The sequence below is a fragment of the Sturnira hondurensis genome, unplaced genomic scaffold (genome assembly GCF_014824575.4).
Source record: "Sturnira hondurensis isolate 20B ecotype Veracruz unplaced genomic scaffold, ASM1482457v3 Scaffold0020787, whole genome shotgun sequence".
In the NCBI taxonomy this organism is placed as follows: Eukaryota; Metazoa; Chordata; class Mammalia; order Chiroptera; family Phyllostomidae; genus Sturnira; species Sturnira hondurensis.
In genome coordinates this window covers 585,294-605,202 of record NW_028093418.1, presented here as the reverse complement: position 1 = coordinate 605,202, position 19,909 = coordinate 585,294, and the positions used below count along the sequence as shown (strand labels likewise).

General features: G+C 42.9%; 1 protein-coding gene across 1 annotated transcript in view; it reads left to right on the top strand.

Moving 5' to 3' along the window:
• SCN11A (sodium voltage-gated channel alpha subunit 11) overlaps positions 1-19,909 on the top strand; it is a 131,010-nt gene that overhangs the window by 31,602 nt on the left and 79,499 nt on the right. The window contains exon 2 of the mRNA XM_037030552.1: positions 13,423-13,561. The gene's annotated coding sequence lies outside the window, so the exon portion shown is untranslated. The remainder of the gene's footprint in view (positions 1-13,422; positions 13,562-19,909) is intronic.

Sequence of the window (19,909 nt, the reverse complement as noted above, 5' to 3'; positions counted from 1 at the left end):
GGCACATACAAGAAGCAACCAATGCATGCATAAATAGGTGGAACAACAAATTAATGTTTCTCTTTTCCTTCCTCTCTTTCTAAAATCAATAAATGAAAAAATTCATTTAATTAAAAAAAAGAATTTCCAACTCCAGAGATAGCTTATCATCATGTGGTTGATGAGATTAGAGTTTTACAGATGAGGAATATATGGAGTAAAATAAACTGTAGTCTCGGAAACTGTAACATGCTAATGACAGATGTCTGTTTCTTAGCAAGTTAGTTTAACATGCCTATACTAGTTTAAAGTTAATCAACATTTTAATCCTACTGAACTAGACAATGCAAGGATGTAAGAATGCTTTATCTCCCTGTTATCCAATACTTTACTTTTAGCCTACTTTTTCACCTCTCAAATTAAGCATTATTGTCACTGTTACTGTTACTAATTTTAAAGTCAATGTTTGCTTAGCTTTACCTGCACATGAACATATTTTTACTCACCATCCTTCCTTGTATCTCAGACTTTCCATCTAGAAACATTTTCTTCAGCTTGAGGTATTATTTTTAGAATTTTCTTCAGTGAGAATCTTTGGTGATAAACTTTTCTTAGGTTTTGTCTGAAATTATCTATATTCACTGTTGTTTTTAAAAGATAGTTTTGTCAACATAGAATTTTAGACTGACTTTTTTTCCCTCTCAGTACATCGGATACTTTATTCTCTTCCTCTCTGGATTCCTTTATTGCTGTTGAGGTGCCAGCCATCATTTAAATTGTCACTCATTGGTACACGATCTGCCTTTTTGCCATGGTAACTTTCAGAATCTATTTGCTTTTGAGGTTCTGAAATTTTTATAATTAAAAAAATTATTTTTGTCTTTCTTTGGACTTACAGAGCTTCTTAGACTTGAAGATAGATGCTTTTCTAACAATTCTGGGAATTTCTTCATTATTATAATATATTTTGAATATTGTCTTTCCATTTTTTCTTTATTATTTCTTTTTGGAACTTCAGTTTAGACTTATCCTAGACCTTAATTTATCCCACAAGCCTCTTAACCCCTCTCAGTTATTTTGCATCATTTTGTGTTTCTGTGCTGCACTCTGGTCTAATTTCATTGTATTTATTATCCAGTTAAAAAATATTCTCTTCCTATGTGTGTTTCTTTTCTTTTGTTTGTTTGATTTTATTTTTTAAATATGTTTTATTGATTGTGCCATTACAGTTGTCCCATTCCCCCCTCCTTTCCCTCCACCCTGCACACCCCATCCCCCTATCCCCCCATCTCCCCTTTAGTTCATGTCCATGTGTCACAAGTACTTTAGACTCTATAGTTCCCATACTATTCTTGCCCCTCCTTGTCTGTTTTCTACCTACCGTCTATGCTACTTATTCTCTGTACTTTCTCCTCTCTTTTCCTCCTCCCACTCCCTTGTTGCTAATCCTACATGTTATCTCCATTTCTATAGTTCTGCTCCTGATCTAGCTGTCCTCTTAGTTTGCTTTTGTTTTAGTTATGGTTGTTAGTAACTGTGAGTTTGCTGTCCTTTCACTGTTCATATTTTTTATCTTCTTCTTCTTATATAAGTCCCTTTAACATTTCATATAATAAGGGCTTGGTGATGATGAACTCCTTGAATTTGATCTTATCTGAGAAGCACTTTATCTGCCCTTTCATTCTAAATGAAAGCTTTGCTGGATAGAGCAATCTTGGCTGTAGGTCTTTGGATTTCATGACTTGGAATACTTCTTTCCAGCCCCTTCTTGCCTGTAATGTCTCTCTTGAGAAATCCGCTGACAGTCTGATGGGCACTCCTTTGTAGGTGACTGTCCCCTTATCTCTTGCTGCTTCTAGAATTCTCTACTGCATTTTAATCTTGGCTAATGTAATTATGATGTGCCTTGGTGTGTTCCTCCTTGGGTCCAACTTCTTTGGGACTCTCTGAGCTTCCTGGACTTCCTGGAAGTCTATTGCCTTTGCCAAATTGGGGAAGTTCTTTATTATTTGTTCAGATAAGTTTTCCACTCATGGCTGTTCCTCTTCCCCTTCTGGTACCCCTATAATTTGGATGTTGGAATGTTTAAAGATGTCCTGGAGGTTCCTAAGCCTCTCCTCATTTTTGTTTCTTCATTCTTGTTTCTTCATTCTTTTCTTCATTCTTGTTTCTTCATTCTTTTCTGTTTGGTTGTTTCTTTCTTCATTCTGGTCCACTCAATTGATTTTAGTCCCAGTTTGCTTCCCATCACTATTGGTTCCCTGTGCATTTTGCTTCATTTCACTTAGTGTAGCCTTCATTTTCTCATATAATTTGTGACTAAAATCAACCAGTTCTGTGAGTATCTTGATCACCAGTATTTTGAACTGTGCATCTGATAGGTTGGCCATCTCTTGGTCGCTTAGAAGTATTGGCTCTGGGGCTTTGAGCTGTTGTTCTTCTTGAGCCATAATGTTTTGGTCTGTTTGAGCTTGTTACATATGAGGTGCGGAGTCTTAGGTGTTCACCAGGGCAGGGCAACCCAGTTGCTGGGTTGTGACACTGTATGTGGGGGCAGGGTCAGAGAGGGGCAGTGGCGTTTTTTCTGCTCTCTTTTGGATTTCGGCCACCTCTGCCGCTTTCCGCAAGCAAACCAGGCTCCCCTGGTGCCGGCTCCTGGGTGTGTGGGCTTGTGCACCCTCCAGGACCCTGTGGGTCTCTCCAACAAACTCTCTGTGAGCCTGGGAGCCTCTCCTGGCACCTTGACCCCCGAAAGTTTTTCCAATTGGTGCTTTTATGCTTTATTTCCTGGCACTGGGGCCCTGCATTGTGCCATCTGTCTCAATGACCGTTTTTTCACCTGGTTTATCCTTGCATGAATGTGTGACAGTGGTCAGCCAGCCACCTTGCACCATCCCTGGGTATGCCCGTTGCCACCCTGAGCCTGGGATCTGGCAACTGCCGCCTGCACACCTGGGTCAGTCCAGCTTCTTCTTCCTGCCGTGACCCCTCTCCGCCAGCCGCCAACTCCGCCCCTCTTACCGGTCTGGATGAATGGTTCGTTGTTGTTATCAGGTTTCAGTACAGTTAAATTTTCTCTCTGTTCTGGTTGCATTCTGGTTTCTAAATCTTTGTTGTTCACAAACTTGGTTGTGCGAGGAGGTATGGTATTTCCACCTACGCCTCCATCTTGGCCAGAAGTTGTGTATTATGTTTCTAACTGCAGTTGCTAAATACTTTAATTTCTGGATATTCGTTTCATTAAAAATTGGCTAAGATCATTCTTTGTAGTCTCTCGTTCCTCATATTTTTAAGCTTTTCTATTAGCTCTTAAACTTTCTGTCTGATAATTCCGGTACCTAAAATCTTTATGTTGTCTATTGTTTCAATTTCTCATTCATAGTGACTTATTTCCTTGTATGTTTTGTGATTTTGATTATAAACTGCAAAGTTTTGTTAAAGCCTCATTGCTTGGCCCTGGATCAGAGTGGAATTCCTCTGGAAAGACTCTGTGTTTGCTTCTGCTGCCCTCCTTGTAGAGGCAGATTTGACTTCTTACTTACCTTACATTATGAGTGTAAGCCCTCTGATGCCCTAGCTTTGCACAGTAGATCGCTCTTAAACACTTTATTTATTTTTAATAGTTAACCTTTTTAAAAAAATATTTTATTTCTTTTTTTAGAGCGAGAGGAAAGGAGAGAGAAAGAGAGGGAGAGAAACATCAATGTGCAAGTGAAACATTGATTGGTTGCCTGTTACCAACCAGGGACCTGACCTGCAACCCAGGCATGTGCCCCAGCTGGTAATGGAACCAATGACCTTCTAGTTCACAGGTCAGTACTCAACCCACTGAGCCACACCATTCAGGGCTAACATACCACTTTAAATGGGCCCCAGGCTTTCTGTCTTGCTTCACTCCCCATGAAGCCATCCAATGGAACATAAAGTCTCCGAGGCCTGGCCTTTAGGTAAAAGCTGGTTCTAACATTCTTTCGCCCAAGGGTTTTTGCTTTGCTTATCTGTAGAATCCTCAGACATTTTTTAATGTTTTAAGTTTTTTTATCTTTTAATACATTATTGTTTCAACTGTAAGAATTACTCAAGATATCTAACTTCCTATACTGATAGAAATGTCACTCCAGGGTCTTCTTTAAGCTATTATATATATATATATTCGTGCAAGGAGAGACTGCGAGCCTCTAATTAGCAGGGTTGTGAAAAAGTTTTTTCTCTTGTGATTACGTTTATGCTTCACTAAAAGGAGTGTAGCAATTAAAAGTTATTTCTTGTTATAAAACTGAAGGTTGGGAATAGTCCTTAATCATAAGATTAAATATTGATTTAAGTGCATGTTTAGGAAAAGGGACATGGTCTTCAAACTTAGACCTGCATTATATCTTATAATCCTCTTTTACTATTTCTGTAATTATGCAAATGTCTTTTGTTGATGTTTGTTAAACTATCTTTTAGTTAGACAGGTGGACTTCAATGTTTTAATGTTTTCTCTAATCCTGTGACTATAACTCCCCAAGCCTTGCTAATTAATTGTCATATAAACATTACTTACGAAATCCTGGTCTGTAGCTGTTCTATGTTTCTAAATTTTTCTCATTGATGGTGTTATCAGGCTCTGTTTTGCCTGCCTCTTCTTCCTTTAGCCACAGGATTATTAATAAAATCCCGACTCAAACAGATCTTGTCTTAAATTAAATGTTAGAAATATTTTTTTGATGTGGCCCATAATGATTTCAGGATACTTGTATCTGTTCTCCCAACTGAGTGAAGGCAGAAGCTCTTCTCTACTTATTTTGGTGTCTCCTTTGGTTCCTTCCCCCAGTAAGTGTCTTATAATTTAGGAGGAACTCAGGGTAAATATAGTAAATAAATAGAAACAGGGAAAAACCAGTCAAATACCACATCTTTGAGGAGAGATGAAATCTGCTACTGAGGCCATCTGTCTTCCTTTAGGGTGAGAAATACCGAGTGGGGCCCAGCAGTGACAGAGGTGGTGTTCAGGGCCCAGGAGACCATTACAGGGCCTCCTGCCACTCTGCCCACATTCCGATTCTCCCTGCCTTAGGCCGCCTGGCTGCCAATAGCTCCAGCCCCTGGGAGACCAGAGTGTGGGTCAGTGGGACCCAGCTACCACAGGAGGCTGGGGAGTGGGGTTGGCCCAGTGCTTATCATCCCTACACGATGGCTTTGTGGTCCTGGAGAAGCTACCAGCCTGAGATTGCTCCTACTTCCCACCCCCATTCCAGCAGGCCCAGCATTTTGTTCCCTCCAATTAACTGTGCATAATAACAAGGAGTGAAACCAAGTGAATTAAGTAATAATTTATCATATTCAGTTCACCATTAACAGCCTTCTAGTGTTTCCTTTGCTCTTTTAAATGAGACTTTGTTCTGATGCTCAGCTCTTTTGTTACTCTGCAAGCTTTTAGTGAGTGCTTTCTCTCCCTCCCCTCCCATCCTCCTGCTTTCCTTGAGCTTTGAAACACGAGTGTCTTTCTGGAAGCAGCTGAGCCACCTCCCATCTAGCATCTTTCATCCCATTTAATAGGGACCTTGCATGTTAATTTATGAGCATCAACTCCAGGCTGGGTGTGGAGAGACACAACGGGAGAGGATTCAGTCTTTGCCCTGGACCAGCTTTTAATCTGACTGAGGCAATGAGGCTCATCCAGTATGAAATGGTCAGAGGAGGGAGGAGGGGACAGTGTTTGTCAGTGCCAGCAAAGCAAGACCTTTCTTTGAGAAAAGCTCTCTGAAGGAGAGGACTTGAACTGAGTCCTGAATGTTGGTGTGATTTGGGGGAGGAAGTAGATGAGAGGACAGCCCATGCTGGGGTCTGGCTGGAGCTCGGTGTGAGCCTCCATCTTCATCTTCATCTTCACAGGACCCTAAAACCACAGCCGTTGGACCACCATGGCAGTAGGAAGAGGTGAGGTCAGGAAAGTGAGCCTTTACTAGGCCAGTGACAGTTAGCGGACCCTTTGCCTGCTTGCTTGCTCGTTGGTCTCCTTTCTGGGATCACCTGGCCTGTGAACCTCCCTTTCTCAGCTCCTTGGATTTTGGACTTTTTCCTTAAAAGGAATCAGGCAGTGGCCCCAGTGAAGTTTCAGGTTTTCTGGGTCTATTCACTTTCATGTCTCTATTCTGCTGGGCTGTGTGTGTGGGTGTGACTGTATGTGGGGTGTGAATGTACACCTGGGTTCTCAGGGACTCGCATCAGTCACTTGCGTTTTGCATTTAAGGCTGTGGAGGTAGTAACAGAACTGGAGCAGCAGGGGCTATAGCTCTGAGTCACTGAGGCTGTGAGACCCTGGGCCCCCCCCAGATCGCAGCTTTATCAAGGCCCGTTGGGCCCTCTGATGGTGGGGATGGGCCCAAAGGTGGGCCGGTGAGGAAGCCTGGGCCCTCAGATGGGTTGAGGAAGCGCCCACATAGGCTCCTTCTCTTGAGCAAAGTCCCTGGGCTCTGGGCGCGCATCGCAGGCCCCATGTCAGGGCCCTCAGACCACTGCTCTGATTTGCTCTCAGAAGGAAATGCCGTGCTGGTGCTTTGGGAGAGAGCTCACTGGCTTCCAAGGAGCCAAGGTTCTGGCAGACTAGACTGGCCAGGGCACATGTAATTTCAAAAACTGAGTTGAGGAGGGAGAACTTGTGGAGGGACCCGGGTGGTCTGTACACGCACGCTCACTTCAGGGTGCCTCTTGACTAAAATGCCTTGAAAATGAGGCTTCAAGGAGAGTATATTGTGTATTTGAAAGAAATACTCAGATGAGTTGCTTGAGAAGGAGGGTAAGTCCCCAGGGCATGGATGTGAAAGAACGTAGGGGCGTCTTTGAAACTATTATGCTCAAGGTGTTGAAAGAAATTTGCCTCATTCCTGAGAAGCAAGATGGTAGGAAATTAGGTGACTAGAAAACTGGGGGTCTAGTGGGATTGGGGAAGGTGGAAAGAAATTCATCCCTGAGGGCAGGAGAGTGGATACAGGTGGCACCAGAGGGACAGCTAACACCTATACTACAGATAAAAGGACGTGTTCTTTTCATGGTGACAGATGGCCACAGGGTCAAGCATGCCTGGGGGTTTGGTTGTACCATAGCCAGGGGAGGTTTTGTGGTCAGGATTTGAGAAAGAGAACTGAGTTCATCAGGTTCAGGTTTTGGCATGAAGCAATTAGCCTGAGGCCGTGTAGTGTAGTGAGGGGGAATGTCCTCTAATTGTCCTGTGGTACCTAGTCATTCTGTTTCTGAATTTGACTATCTGCAGACGTGTCTCTGGAGTCTTCTGTGCACATTGTGAATCCATTTCCAGAAGCATTTACATTTGCTCCCAAAATACCAGCATCTACTTTCTATCTAGTGAGTAAAAAGCAGAGAAAAAAAGCTGAAGTGGTCAAACAACTGGGCTTTAAACTTCAGGGGACACTAAACCACAGCCCCTGGACCACCTTTAGCCTCCAAGAAATGACCAAGACAGAGGACAGGGAGGGGCGTTGGAGAAGGCAGCTTCACAGTCAGGTCAGATGTGTTTCTTCCTGTTGGAACTCCTTTCCTCTGTGTGGTCTCAAGTGGCAGCACAGATATCTGATGTCACAATAGGCCACTGAGGTTTTGTTCAAAGCCTCCACCTATTCCTCTTTTACAAGATTGGTGGTGCTGCCCTTTTAAGGCTTTTCCTTGTCTTTTTCCTTCCCTTCCCCCCCCAATGAGGGCAAACTGAGAAGAATGAAGCCAGGGCAAATTGAGAAAATATTTGAAGCCTATTAAGCATGGCTACAAGTTTATTGTGATTCCTAAGTTAATTATATCCTTTTTGACTGCCAGCCAGTCCCGCCGCTGAGCTTCCATATAGACTTGGCCACCTCTCCCAGCCTCGGGCTGGCTGCATGCCTCTCTGCCTGCCTTGCTCTTTCTCACCATTCCTTCCCGCAGCCCTCCTGCACGGAGAAGTCAGCAGTCCACCATAGCTACTACTTGTTGAAACTTAAGTGTGGTAGGGCTGTGGTGGGTGTGAAGAATTTGAAGTGTATATGTATTTGTGCCCCTCAGTGGGGTAGGGATGTGTTCACTAGTGGGGGACCATATATGTAAATGCTTAACCTCACCGCCACCACATACATTTATTTTAGCTTGTACTTTACAAAGTGTTGTCCTTGACTATTTAAATTTCATGACTGTTTTGGACAGTAGGTGTTATCAGTGCCATTTTTGGGTTAAGAAGCTGAGGTTCAGAGAACAAGGTAGAATTCAAGGCTTCTAAGTCCTCTGTGTGTGTGTAAATGTTTCCCTTCTAAACTGTATTGGTTCCCAAATAACAGTAAAGTTGTGCCTCTGTATAACGTTTAAAAGTATACAGAGGGGAGTTCATGCCTATTGCCTCATTTATTTTAAAAATGGTGTGATGGTGCTGCCCTCATTCGGGAGTTCTTTAGGAATTGTTTCTCCCGGTTCATCCCCAGGTTGGCAGCAGGAACTGCCTGACCTCCATTGATTGGTTCAGCTCCTTCTCCAGGAGTTTGTGTCTGAGAATGAAAGGGATCAGCATGTGAACAGGTGGTGGAGAGTGGCCATTTTCTGTCAGGTCAGCGAGGACCAGAGGAGGCCAGTATACAGCAAGGCAGGGGAGAAAAGGGGCTGGGGAATGGCAGCAGCCACAAAAGGCAAGGAGAGACAGGAGTTTTTGAGGTTCCTGACCCTATTCAGTTTTTGGTTTTAGTCCATGAGGGTCTGCAGCCTCTCTTTCTGTAGATTCTGTACCACACCCTGTTTCCTGCCAATAAAGTCTATCTCTCTCTCTCTATCTCTATCTATCTCTTTTGCAAATACTGTATGCTAGGGTTAGGATTTTTATTACTTGCAGCCAAAACAGTACTCAATAATACAAGGCATAAAGTAGAAGCAGAGTGAACTAAATGTTAAATATATAGGTTCAAGGAAGGAACTGTGGATGTTACAGGCCAGAGCAGCTTCCACTGCTGCGTGGCAGGAGAACTCATGAGCTGCACATAGAAGGCTTTGCTCAGTATCTACACGTATGTGCCGCCCTTTGGTGCGACCCTTTGGAGGGAATAGAGGATACATGGGAGCCATCTTTTAGGAAGTTCCCGAGTATAGCAGGTGCTTTTGGTAGCCCTGTCACAGTCCCTCAGCCTTTCTCTGACTTCCGCTGAAGCAGTGGTGGGCAGTTCCTTCATGCTCCCAGCATCTAACCTTGCTTCTCGGGGCTTTTCTGTCTTGGCACTTTCTCCAAAGCCCTGGGAGCTCTCTCAGCCAGTGAGCAAGCGTAGTCCAGAGATTTGGAGGTTGAAGGGAAGTTAACCCCTAACTGAGATTTGGAGGATCTGCTTCCAAGATGACTCATGGATGATAAATTGGTCCTGGCTATTCCAAGAAGTCTCATTTCCTTTCCGCATGAAATCTCCATATGACTGAGAATTTTCACAGCATGGTGGCTATCTTCCTCTAGGGTGGCAATTCAAAAGAATAAGGAAGAAGCCACTTTCCCTTTTATGACTAAGCCTCAGAAGTTACAGATGGTCACTTCTGCAATGTCATGTTGGTTACACCTGTTCAGCTTGGGATGAGACTACATAAGAACCTGAATACCAGAGATAAAAGTCATTGGGGCCATCTTGGAGGCTGGGTACCATAATGTTCCTGTGGACGACCCTCTGTTGACAGGGAATGTAAGGCAGAGGATAAATGTCCAGCCTCCTAATTCTCAAATGCATTCTGTGTGGTTTCTTAGAGGCTCCCCAAGGAGGCTGAGTCCAAGTTGGCCATAACAGTAATCACCTTAAGTGCATGCCCTTTCTTGGCTTCTCCTTCTTAGACTTCCATTCCTTTCTCCCTTACTCCTGTTTCCTGTGATCACTCCCAAGTGCTTGTCCAATGCTTCTGGAGAAACCCAGACCAAAACATAAAGGTAATATCTAAAATAATTTTGAAATGGTATGGAGCTGATTATAAAGGTATATATGACACAGTGTGCTATTAGAATATTGGTAATTACTTATGTAGAGGGAGCTAACACATTGAGGGATGGCATGGCTGGGAAAGGCTTTATGGGAACAGCAGGAATCAAGGTATTGAGAGATTGGGAAAAACAGTAAGAAAAAAAGCAAGAGGAGGGCAGCTTTAGCAATGCTTAGAGTGGGCACAGGGCAGGGCACAGACGAGAGCTAGATGTGCCTGGGGCAGAGTGGTCAGTGTGTGGGACAGTCCACCAGGAAGGGGCTGGAGCAGACTGCCCATTGGGTAGATCATTGTGACAGTCTAGATGAGAGATGAGAAGGGCTTGTTCTAGGTGAGGCTGGCTGGGAGTAAAAGATGAGAGGGAAGAACAAGGTCTCGCAAAGGAGGACTGGCTAGGACTTACTTTCCGGGACCAGACAGAGGATTGAGGAGCCAGGGCTGGTTTTCAGAAAGGATTGTGAGGAGGTTACTGTTTTTTTATCCATTCACAAATAATTATTAAGCACCTGTTAAATGATATGTACTGTTATAATGGGGCCATAGCAGTAAACAAGATCATGAAACTGTGTCCGCTCTGAGCATGTTTCCTATAAGGATCTGCCAAAGAATCTCCCTTACAACTTTGAAGGCAAGTGATTCTTAGGAAGTGGATTCTGTACTTTCTCAGAGCTGTGTCCCTAAAATCAGTCATAGCCAGTCCTGCCACAAAGTGTTCTGTTCTCTTTGGCTGCTCACAACTGTTGTGACATGCATCGCACCCTCAGCATTACGTAATAACATCTGTTTATTTGCACAGATATCTTGTTGTCAGTGGGATATTAGCAGTGGTGCACATTAGGGAAACAGAGGACTTGATAGTTACATATAAGTAATTAAAAGCTTCAAACAGTGCCAGTATCCATGCCTGTTTCCCAATATAAGTTCAAGTTCAAATTCCTTAGTAGTAATCAAGTAGTATATAATGCCAGGCAAAGCATCCCTTCACCATAGCCTCCTCTTCCATGCCCCTTTCCTTGTTCATGTTCCATCCTCCTGGGACCATTTGACATTCTCTACACATGCTCTGTTCTTCTATGCCTGTGTGTCCTTGTTCATGCTTTTCCTGGAAAGCCCATCTCTATGTGCTCTGAATATTGAGTTCTTACTCATCTTCTGAGCCTCAGCTTGAATCCCATCTCTTCTTGGAAGTCTTCCCAGACCGAGCTGCTCCCTGTTCCCTGCTGTGAAGGCCTCTGGTCGATTCTTGCTTGCAGCCTTTTGATAATCTCTTTCTTGTTTTAGAGTTCTTTGTATACCTTTGTCACACAGTGGGCTGCATGCCTCAAGGGTTCTGGTCTTGGTTCAGTATTTCCAGGTGCTCTGCAATAATGGAAGTTCAATGTCATCTTTGCTAAATAAACAGATGGGAGGTGTGGCTTCTGTGAAAGATGATGCACCTTGCTTGGCCACTGATGTTGAAGCTGGTCAGTGTATCAGGTAGTAGGGCTGAGACTGGCAGGGAGCACTACCTGTTAGCAGATGAGGGAGGTAACAATTCCGTATAACTCCAGGGATGCAAATGTGGGGGCACCCTGACCAGGCTCGTTGGTATTCTCTTTTTTTAAAATATTTTATTTATTTTTCTTAGAGGGGAAGGGAAGGAGAGAGAGAGAGAGAGAGAAATATCAATGTATGGTTGCCTCTCATTCGTCCCCTGCCGGGAAATGGGAACTGGCCTGCAACCCAGGCATGTGCCCTGACTGGGAATTGAACCGCGATCGCGTAGTTTGCAGGCCCTCGCTCAATCCACTGAGCGACACCAGCCAAGGCCTTCCTTAGTATTCTCTTATCATGAGGACTCCGCACAGGTGCTCTGCTCTGTCTGTCAAACACAAGTCTGAGGAAAGTCCTGAATGCAAACCCCATACTGCTTGGGTGACCTATGTTTGTGTTTTGCCCTTTGTCAACTTAAGTCCTTACATTTGGGATCATTTACATCTACCTTGAAGATGGAAGTAGAAAGGTTCTCTGAAACTTCAGAGTGAGAAGTCTGAATGTGACTTAATAGCTTAGGAAAATAATATTTGCAAAGAGTTTATATTAAAAAGGCCAGGGCCTTTTGAGATAATGGAGTTAAAGGTCTCTTTTACCTCTTCAAACACACACATTTTTATCCATGTAAAAAATGCATATTAACTCTGAGTGCTTTTCCTATTCTTTGATCTTCTCTTATTCTGAGAGTCAGCCTGAAATCAGACAAGGCCTTAGAATTTCTGATCACTGGTTTAAAAAGTCAGGTCATGTGTATGCTGTCAGGCCTGGTACTAACCCCGTGTCTGATTTCAGTTCCTCTCTGTGGGAGGAAAGCAACCAGGTCTTTTCCTTCTTAAAAAATAACAGGTACTGCCCTGACCAGCGTGGCTCAGCTGAATGAGTGTCCTCCTGCCCCGAAACAAAAGGTCACCAGTTCAATTCCCAGTCAGGGCACATGCCTGGGTTGTGGCCTATGCCCTGCCAATGTTTCTCTCCCTCTTTCTCCCTCCCTTCCCCTCTCTCTAAAAATAAATAAATAAAATCTTTTAAAAATTAACAGATACTTTATCTAGTGTTTGCAAAGTGTTTTTACAGGTATTGTCACATTTGCTTCTTGAGACTAAGGATGTTTAAAAGAATTATCCTATTTTATAGAGAGAAAATTAAGGTTCAGTGAAATTGAGTGACCCATTCACTATCATGCAGCGTATAGTGGTGGAGCTGTGACTTCTGCCAATTTTTTTGACTAGTATTTAGTGTCCCTTCTGGCAGTACTGAAATCTGCCCGCGATTCCCATCCAACTCTCCTTTAAACACCTATTTCTACCTCCTTCCTTTTTGTAAACACCCACTTATATCCTTTATCACGGTTGGCTGTCAGCTTTCCTCTGGCAGGTGACTGAAAATAGCTTATGGTGTGATACCTCCGAAAGAGCTTCAAATTCTCCCAAGAATTAACAAAACAGAAGTTTATGTTGGGGAGTTTATGGGGAGATGCTTTGGTGGCTAAGGAGTCTTCTTGGTGTCCCTTATGACAACCACATAAACAAGCGTGTATTTTATTGGTCTCAACCCCCAATGTTGATAGCACAGGAGAAAAGGAAGGAGGAAGAGCTGAGTGGGTGCCTCAAGAGGTCGGGGGGGGGGGCGGGGGCGGTGAGACCCTGGAGTCCCCGAATTAGGTGGGCTTCAGGCTAGGCTGAACTCAGAAGCACAGCATAGCTTCCATATCTTTTCTGTATTCTTCTACCCACTTGGATGAGGCCAAAGAGGGGAAAAACCAACCTGTTTCTTTATTAATGATGCTTTCTGCAGAGTTAGATTAAGCACTGATTAAAGGCAGATGCTTCCAGAGTATAAATGTAAGTACCATCTCAGTCACTTCTCTGGTTACAGGGTTTCCTACAGGATTCTTTAAAATCACTTTGGCTCTCTTCCCATTTGCCTTCCTCCATGCTCTCCACCCAGCTTCTGAGCCGCGCCTCCCAGAAGGGCTCTCTGACTGCCAAGACCAAGCGCTCGGGCTCTGAGGGAGATTTGCTCCGAGGAGAGAGCTCTGAGAGGTACCACTGGGGCTGCTGTTTGGAGCCACGTTACCAGAAAGCAGGTAAGTCTGGGCTGGGGGCAGCCCTGTTCTTCTGTTCTTTCAAGTCTGTACTTGCCACTGTGGAACTTGCTCTGTTTTTGTTTGTCAGGATAAAGAATAGGACTTCATAAGCATTTACTGCTCAAATCAGAGGCAGAGACCAGGTACAAGATGTGTGGCTCAGTGATAGTGTCCATCAGGTGGTGGTCCTTCTTTCAAGCGCTCTGAGAGGGGCATGGGGACAGGAGGTGGCCATCTGGCATGATAGGTGCTCACCACACTGGACTTTGTGTTAGGAATTGGACTTTTCAAGTAAAGATATGCTCAAGTCTTGTTTCCATCTGAGCCTAGGGTGAAAATCCTCTGAATAGTTTCTAAATAGTCTGGTCAATTAACTTAATCAGAAAAATTAATGTATACTTCTTTTCTGCAGAGCTAGCAAACTAATCTGGGGATTGGTTTTAGACTGAGCTCAATTGTGTTAAAGTCTGTTCATGTCCATTTGCTTTCTGATTTTCTTATGGAATCTAAGCAAGAGGAAGGGGATATTATTTTTTGTAACCTACTTTAAGGAACATGGTCACCAAAGTTAAGAACTTGCTGTTTAGACCACCACCCAAAACAGACAAGTGGCCATCGTATAGGGCACCTCTACCTTGGGCTGTCTGGCTTGGTTAGGATGGAGGGTGTTGTGGTGGGGCCAATGGAATGCCTATGGGAGTGACGTGATTGGGAAGGTGGCAGTGAGGCTAATGTCCTGGGAAGCCTGTCACACACAGTGTGGGTGCCATAGACCCTGGCCAGCTGGAAGCTGTGTGTCTTTCTTCTCCTGACTCCCTTCTCTCACCTCCTTGGGATGTCTTAGCTTTGAGTATGAAAAGCTAGGCAGGCAGATGGATTACAGGGTGGTGTTAACTTGAGGTTGAGATTCTCCAACACTTAGGTGTGTGATTATAGGTAAGTATCTCAATTTTTCTAAACCCTAATGTTTTCTTCTGTACACTGTGGATGATATAATAATGCCCACTTTGTAGATTTCCTGGGAAATTATGAGAGATAATCCATTTAAAGCATTAAACACAGTGCTTAGGCCATGGCATATAGCTCTAATTAACCTGAGGGTGGATGTTTGGCATCTCAAGTTGTGTGGACCAGGTTCATGTTGAAATGTTCTGGGCGTGGTATTGCAAACCTTTGGTGATTTCCTCAGTGACTTCACTTACGAGTCAGGGGAAAGTGGAGTGTCAGGTTATCCAGTTTGGCTCCTTCCCAACAGAGAAACACTAGTCCAGAAGGTGTAAGGTTAAACCTTTACCTCTTAGGAGAAGGTCACAAATAATTCCCCTCAGTTCCAGATGAACATTTCCTTTAGAAATGCCCCAAAGATAATCTTTACTTCATGAGATTGTCCTGAGGACTAAATTTCACCTGGAACAGGGTTGACACCATTAAATGATACCTATCATAGTAAAAATGTTTGTGGTAAAACCTTAATTGAAAAGTTCATGAGGTAAAAATTGCATATTTATGCACAATAAGATGACAGAAAAGAAATATACCAAAATGTCAAAACTTGTGTGTGTTGAGTGGCTTTGGTTTGTGGGTAATCATTTCCTTGTCTTGTTTTCTAAATTTTATTTAATGGGTGATTCTATTAGCCAGAGCCATGGCAAGAAACAGACGGTGCATCAAACTGGGCGTTTTGAGGATGTTTTATTATAGAGGCATCTTACAAAGGTATGGGCAGAACTCAGTAACAGAAACAAGTAGGGGTGTAGTTCCCAAGTGTGGTGAGAGTGGGGGCTCTTCTCCCCCACGTCTGAAGGGGCAGCAGGAAGGAGGTGCTTCGGGATTGGAGAGAGAGCTGCGTGGCTAGGCCAGTGACAGGCGCTGTGGCCCACGGCTGTCAGCAGTGAGAGAGTTGGGAAAGAGGACCCTGACATCACTCTCCACCACTCTCTGGATTCTTGTGGTGCCTCCCATTGGCCAAAGCCAACCAGAAGCCAGAGTTCCAGGAGGCCCAGGGAGAGTCTATCTGTGGGTCAATTTCATGGGCACTGAGCAGGGTGAAGAAGGATGAGGAGAGGTCTGGAGGGCCAGCCAAAAAGGTCCAGCACAGTGAGGTTATGTAACACTTATAATTGTGGGAAAAGTCATAAATAAGAAACAAAAGCCGTTTGCTACCCTCAGTGTTTCCATACATGCATACTGCTCCCTCTCTCCTCCCAGGTCAATGACGTTTGATTCTTCATAACCATGCCCTCCTCTGGGCTCCCTCAGTACCAAATGCTTCCCCCTGGTGCAGCCAAACTCATGGTGTGTTTCATCCTCCATCCTTGACTTGCCTGGCTCCCCGCACTGCTGTAAGACCCTCGAGGGCTAGGGATGGTGTTTTATATCACTTTGCAACCTCAACATCCAGCCTACAAATGAGCTCAGATCTAAATACCTCTATAAAATTTATAGATTTGAAGCAAGCAAGGCCTGGAGCTATCTGATCTTAACTGAGGTGGATTTCTGAGGAATTTAGAGTCTGTGCTTAGGGAGGTGAGGCCTTGGTCCTCTTTCCTTGGTGTTTATTTTCTGCCCATTCAGGGAGGGTGGGCCCGTGAGCCCGCTGGGCCAGTCCTCAGAGGAGCATGAGCAGAGCCCTCTCTGCCGGGCAGCACCCACCTCCTTTGCAAGTCCAGTCCAGCCCATCACGGAGATCTTTCAGAGTCTCCTCCTGGGCCTTCCAGTGCCTGTGACTTTCCATGTCAGATCATGATTCACATGTTGCTGACCTTCACTTTTAGGATGGCAAGTTGAGGTTATGCTTTATTCCTTTGTGACTTAGGGAGATTTAGAGCCTGTCACTTTACCTAATATTTTGAATCAGATGGTGTTTTGAGGCCTTGAAGCACTTCTATATTCCTTCCACAGTCCTATGAAAGTAATACATACATGCCCTAAATCAAATAGCTCAGGAGGAAGATATGCTGGGAAGTATACAACATGAAAAGTAAAATGTCTCCACTTTTATCTAGACACTATTTCAGTTTTTCAGTCTTCTAGTCATTGTCTTGCTTACTCTAAATAATTCTCTTAAACTTCTATTTCTTTCTTTTTTTTTCTTTTTTGACCTGGCCCACAACCCAGGCATGTGCCCTAACTGGGAATCGAACCTGTGACCCTTTGGTGCACAGTCTGGCTCTCAATCCACGGAGCCACACCAACGAGGGCAAAACTTCTGTTTCTTGATTTATCAAGTTTAAACACGAGTAATTGAATTGTCTCTATGTGAGATGAGGAATTTAGCTTACTGACAGTAATTCTCCTATTCTCATGATTCATCCATTTTTTGCTACTTATATTTTTAATTTGGTTCCCACTTGGTTCCCTGCAGTTTTAAGGAATAGACTTACACTTACATTCCTTGGTCCACAAACCTTCCTTAGAATGTCTTGATTCTCCCAGTGTTTTAAGATGAGGAAGTTGGTACCTCTGACCTTCCCTTTATCTTTTCTTTCCAACTCCAGCTTGCAATAAAATTTTATAGCATTTATCACATTTGAATTCTTTTCTGTAATTATAATTAATTCCGCTTTATCTATCAGGATGATCATTACACTTAAAACTAACATATAACTTTTATGATGTAATGATTTTGTAACTCCTAGACTCTAAAACCAAGTACAATATTTGTACCCATAGAAAAGGAGATGAACTCTGATATCACCGACCATCTGCTGCATGGAGAATGTTCTAGGTGTCAAGGTCAAGTGGACACTTTTTTCCTGGCTTTATATTGTGCCAGCTGCTCAAACCTTTTAGTTGGCTTCATGTAAAACACAACTTTCTGAAGAATGATATGTTTTGATAGAATTTCTAATTATCTTTCTCTTAAAAAACTTTTTTATTGTTGTTCAATTACAGTTGACCCCATTTTCTCCCCATCACTCTCTCCTGCACTGTCTATCCACCAACTCCCATATTCAGTCCTCCCCCACTTTGTCTTTGTCCAGGGGTCCTTTATACATGTTCCTTGACTTAACCCTTCCCCTTCTTCCTTTTTTACCTACTAAGAAACCAGTTTCTTAATCATGTTCTTTGTTACAGATGGCTTTACTTTATTCTTGAAGGATTTTTGTGAGAGCTCTCTGACCTCTGGTTGTAGACAAATCAATTGCTTTTTAAGCCAATTGAAATGCAGTCATCCTGAATTTTATTTTTTTATTGCACTTGGGTTAGGTATACTATGTCTTAGATTCCATGCATATTTCATTTTTCCATTGTTTGGAAACACATGCTCAAATCATGTTTTTGTAAGGAATCATTAGTGTCTGAAACATTTGCCTTTATACTTGATTATTAACAAGGCTTGGAAAATAATTGCACTTAGCCAATTTAGTTCTTCAATTTTCCATGCAATGCAATCTATTTTCTGTACAGAAATTTTCTAAATTAAGTATTTTTGGTATGAATTTCACAATGAAGATTTGAATAATTCCAAACTTTACCAATTATTGTGTGTGCCATATTGATTTTTAGTAATTTAATTATTTAATTAATTTTGCATGTGCAGCCTATATTTCCATAGTTTCATTTTTGTGAGTCTACTTTTATCAAAAATATTTGATTCTTCTACCAGCCCTGGCTGGTGTTGCTCAGTGGAGTGAGTGCTGGACTGCAAACCGAAGGGTGGCTGGTTTGCTTGTTTGATGACTGGTCAGGGCACAAGCCTGGGCTGTGGGCCAGGTCCCCAGTAGGGGGCGTGTGAGAGACAATCACACATTGTCATTTCTCTCTTTTTCTTTCTCCTTCCCTCACCGTGTCTTTAAAAATAAATAAATATAATATTTTAAAAATATTTGATTCTTCTATCAAATTTTTCAGTTATTAAGAAAATTATACTGCATGTGATTTTATTTTGTCATATTTATTTGAGTAGGTATTTTTTATATACCCCTCTATTTCCTGGGTCAGTTTTTGATGTTACTTTTTTATTTTTATTTTTCAAAATATATTATATTGATTTGCTATTACAGTTGTCTCATTTCCCTCACTTCATTCCCCTCCACTCGGCACACCCCTCCCACCAACATTCCCTGTTCTTTAGTTCATGTTCATGTGTATTATTTCTTTAGCTTCTACATTTCCCATACTATTCTTGCCCTTCCCCAGTCTATTTTCTACCTACCATCCATGCTACTTATTCTCTGTACCTTCCCCCCTCCTCCTCCTACTCTCCTGTTGCTAACCCTCCATGTGATCTCCATTTCTCTGATTCTTTCCTGTTCTAATTGTTTGCTTAGTTTGTTTCTGTTTTTGTTTTAGGTGTTGTTGTTGTTGTTAATAATTGTGAGCTTGCTGCATTTTACTCTACATGTTTTTTATCTTCTTTTTCTTAGATAAACCCCTTTAACATTTCATAAAATAAGGGTTTGGCGATGATGAACTCCTTTAACTTAACCTTATCTGCGAACCGCTTTATCTGCCCTTCCATTCTAAATGAAAGCTTTGCTGAATAGAGCAATCTTGGATGTAGGTCCTTGCCTTTCATGACTTGGAATACTTCTTTCCAGCCCCTTCTTGCCTGCAAGATCTCTTTGAAAAATCAGCTGACAGTCTGATGGGAACTTCTTTTTAGGCCACTATCTCTTTATCTTTTGCTGCTTCTAGGGTTCTCTCCTTCATTTTAATCTTGGCTAGTGTAATTAGGACGTGCCTTGGTGTGTTCTTCCTTGGGTCCAACTCTTTCGGACTCTCTGAGCTTCCTGGACTTCCTGGAAGTCTATTTCCTTTGCCAGATTGGGGAAGTTCTCCTTTATTATTTGTTCAGATACATTTTCCACTTGTTGCTCATCCTCTTCCCCTTCTGGTACCCCTATAATTCAGATGTTGGAATGTTTAAAGATGTCCTGGAGGTTCCTAAGTCTCTCCTCATTTTTTTGAATTCTTGTTTCTTCATTCTTTTCTGTTTGGTTGTTTCTTTCTTCCTTCTGTTCCACTCAATTGATTTGAGTCCCAGTTTCCTTCCCATCACTGTTGGTTCTCTGTGCATTTTGCTTCATTTCACTTAGTGTAGCCTTCATTTTTTCATCTATTTTGTGACCAGAATCAACCAGTTCTGTGAGCATCCTGATCACCGGTATTTTGAACTGTGCATCTGATAAGCTGGCTATCTCTTGGTTGCTTAGTTGTAGTAGCTCTGGAGCTTTGATCTGTTCTTCCATTTGGGCCATTTTTTTGTCTCATTGTGCCTGTTACGTATGAGGGGCAGAGCTTTAGGTGTTTACCAGGGTGGGGCAACCCAGTTGCTGGGTTGTGACACTGTATGTGGGGTTAGGGTCAGAGAGGGAACAATGGCACTTGTTCTGCTCTCTCTCT